The sequence below is a fragment of the Cervus canadensis genome, chromosome 5, assembly GCF_019320065.1.
Source record: "Cervus canadensis isolate Bull #8, Minnesota chromosome 5, ASM1932006v1, whole genome shotgun sequence".
In the NCBI taxonomy this organism is placed as follows: Eukaryota; Metazoa; Chordata; class Mammalia; order Artiodactyla; family Cervidae; genus Cervus; species Cervus canadensis.
The window spans coordinates 16,000,308-16,003,852 of NC_057390.1; the positions used below are offsets into that span (position 1 = coordinate 16,000,308).

At 42.4% G+C, this 3,545-nt stretch overlaps 1 pseudogene; it reads right to left on the reverse strand.

Annotated features, from left to right (window-relative positions):
- Positions 1-2,052: 2,052 nt before the first annotated feature.
- On the reverse strand, positions 2,053-2,979 carry LOC122442580 (annotated as a pseudogene).
- Positions 2,980-3,545: the final 566 nt, after the last annotated feature.

The following is a 3,545-nucleotide window of genomic DNA, read 5'->3' on the forward strand; positions in this document are numbered from 1 at the left end:
TCATGGTAGGCTACAGTCCATGGGATCACAAAGAGTCAGACATGACTGAGCGACTTCACTTTTCACTTCACCTATTTTAATACACCAAAATATGCTATGGCTGAGGACATTGTAATTAATAAAACAGGGTAATATCATATGAAAGTCCTCTTGCATGAGTATTATATTCATATAATAGATTTCACAACAGAGACAGTGACAGTTTAATAAAGTAGTTATAGTCATATTCAGTCCCTTCATGGATCACAGCCTTGTCTTGACAAAGCAATTTGCACAACTCAATGAAGCTATAAGCCATGCCTTGCAGGGCCACCAAAGATGGATGGATCATAGTGAAGAGTTCTGACAAAATATGGTCCACTGGAGGAAGAAATGGCAGCCCACTCCATATTCCTACAAGGGGAACCCCATGAATGGTATGAAAAGACAAAAAGATATGACACTGGATGAGCCCCCCCAGTCAGAAGGTATCCAATATACTACCGGGGAAGCATGGAGGGCAATTACTAATAGCTTCAGGAAGAATGAAGCGACTGGGCCAAAGCAGAAATGATACTCAATTGTGGATGTGTCTGGTGGTAAAAGTAAAGTCCGATGCTGTAAGTGAAAATATTGCATAGAAAACTGGAATTTTAGGCATATGGATCAAGGTAAATTGGATATGGTCAAGCAGGAGATGCAAGATTGAACATAGACATCTTAGAAATCAGTGAACTAAAAGGGACTTGAATTTAATAGAGATGGCCATTATATCTACTACTGTGGACAAGAATCCCTTAGAAGAAGTGGAGTCACCCTCAGAGTTAGCAAAAGAATAAGAGATGCAGTACTTGGGCAATCTCTAAAACAACAGAATCATCTCAGTTTGCTTCCAAGGCTACCCATTCGACATCAGTGTAGTGCAAGTCTATGTCCCAACTACTGATGCTGAAGAAGCTGAAGTTGATTGGTTCTGTAAAGACCTACATGACCTTCTAGATCTAATACCAAAAAAAAAGTTGTCATTTTTATCATAGGGGTTTGGAATGCAAATGTAGAAAGTCAAGAGATATTCAGGATAACAGGCAAGTTTGGTCTTGGAGTAAAAAATGAAACAGGGCAAAGACTAACAGAATTTTGTCAAGAAAACACACTGGTCATAGCAAGCACCCTTTTAAATGACCCAAGAGATGACTCTACATATGGATATAACCATATGGTCAATATCACAATCAGATTGATTCACTGCAGAACTTGACTGCAGCCATGAAATTAAAAGGCAATTGCTCCCTGGAAGGAAAGCTATGACAGATCTACTGTATATTAAAAAGCAGAGATGACACTTTGCAAGCAGATGTCCATATAGTCACAGCTATGGTGTTTCCAGTACTCATATACAGATGTGAGCTTAGGACCATAAAGAAGGCTGTGTCCTGAAGAATAATGCTTTTGAACTGTGGTATTGGAGAAGACTCTTGAGACTACCTTGGGCTGCATGGAGATCAAACAAATCAATCGTACAGGAAATCAACACTAACTATTAATTGGAAGAATGGACACTGCAACTGAAGCTCCAATACTTTGGCAATCTCATAGAAAAGACCAACTCATTGGAAAAGACCCTGATGATGGGAAAGATTGAAGGCAAAAGGATGAAAGAGGCAGCAGAAGATAACATGGTTAGATAGCATCACTGATTCAATGGACATGAATCTGAGCAAAATCCAGGAGATAGTGGAGGACACAGGAGCCTGGCATTCATGAGGTGGCAAAGAGCAGACACAACTTAGTGATTGAACAACAAAAACAACATGGGTTTCCTGGTGGCTCAATGGTAAAGAATCTGCCTGCCAATGCAGGAGAAACCAGTTTGATCCCCGGGTTGCAAAGATCCTCTGGTAAAGAAAATGACAACCCTCTCCAGTATTCTTGCCTGGGAAATCCCATGGAGAGAGGAGTCTGACTGGTGACAGTCCATGGGGTTTCAGAGTCTGACATGACTTAACAACTGAGTACTCACACATAACTCTCCCTATGTACATAAATCATCACTTTACTGGCATTTGGAACAACCTAAACTACTCTCCTCTTCAACAGATTCCTCATGGCTTTTTTCACCTCTGTGTTTCTCACTGTGTAAATGATAGGATTTAACATGGGAGTGAGGATTGCAGAAAACATAGTCACCCACTTGTCCACAGGATGAGTGGCCACAGGACGTGTGTAGGTGAACACAGAAGGCAGAAAAAAGAGCACCACTACTGTAAAGTGGGTGCCACGTGTAGAGAGGGTTTTGTGTCATCCTTCAGAGGCATGGGATTTCAGGGAGCTCAGGATGACTATGTAGAAACTGAGTAACATGAAAAAAATGAGCAAGCACATGCCCCCACTCTTAGCTGCCACCACAATCCCAGGTGTGTAGGTGTCACTGCAGGCAAGTTCCAACAGTGAGAAGAAATCACACATGAAGTGGTCAATGACATTGGGACCACAGAAGGTCAAGACCATCAAGAAAAGAATCTGCACGGTGGCATGTAGGATCCCCCCGATCCAGGCCACCACCACCAGAAGCGGGCAGAGCCCCTGTCGCGTGATGGTCGTGTAGTACAGAGGCTTGCAGATGGCCAGGTAGCGGTCATAGGCCATGACAGTGAGGACGATCACTTCCGATGCTGCCAGGAAGTGTTCTAAAAAGACCTGAGTCATGCATCCTCGCCAGGAGATGATTCTCCTTTGGTGAAATAGGTCAACAATCAATTTGGAGATGGTAACAGATGTGAAGAAAGCATCTAATAAGGCCGAGTAAGTGAGAAGGAAGTACATGGGAGCAGAAAGTGTGGGGCTGAGGGAGATGGTGATGACAATGAGCAGGTTGGCAAGCACAGTGAAGAGGAAAATGAACAGAAAGACAATGAAGAGTATTTTCTGCACGTGTGGATTCTGTTTGAGTCCCAGGAGAACAAATTCAGTCACATTGCTGGGAGGCCTGAGGACATCCATTCAGTAAGCAACAGCTTCTTGGGATAAAGAATGATACTCATTAATCATGAAAGGCTTGTGATCTGACTTTCTTAGAACAAAATAGTCACTGAGCAACATGTCCTTGGAGCTTTTGCCCTGTACTCGTTTCAGTTCTTTTTTATTTTCACCATCATATTTTGCATCTCTTTAGACATCTTGTACCTGTCACTTGTAAAAACATCAGTAGGGCCGCATTTGGTGTGTAATTTGCCAAGAAAACACTGGGCTGTCTACATGAGATTTGGATTCTCCTACGGGTTCCAACTCCTTTGGACTAAGTCACTTCAGTGCCCCATGCTTCCCAAGCCCTACTCTGTCTGTGAGGTAACAAATTGCAATTTTCAGAGGTATCTTGTAAGCGGAGAAGTGCTATACACAGGCAAGAGTTATTCTCTCTTCCATGAGAATTTATATTCCAACCCTCAGGTCAAACTGTGGAAAGAAAAAAATAAGGTCAAGAAATATCTATCACATGAAGGGAATTTAGTGAGATGTTTGTAAGTCCTTGGAGACACATGCTCCCTAGTACCTACCAGGACACATAA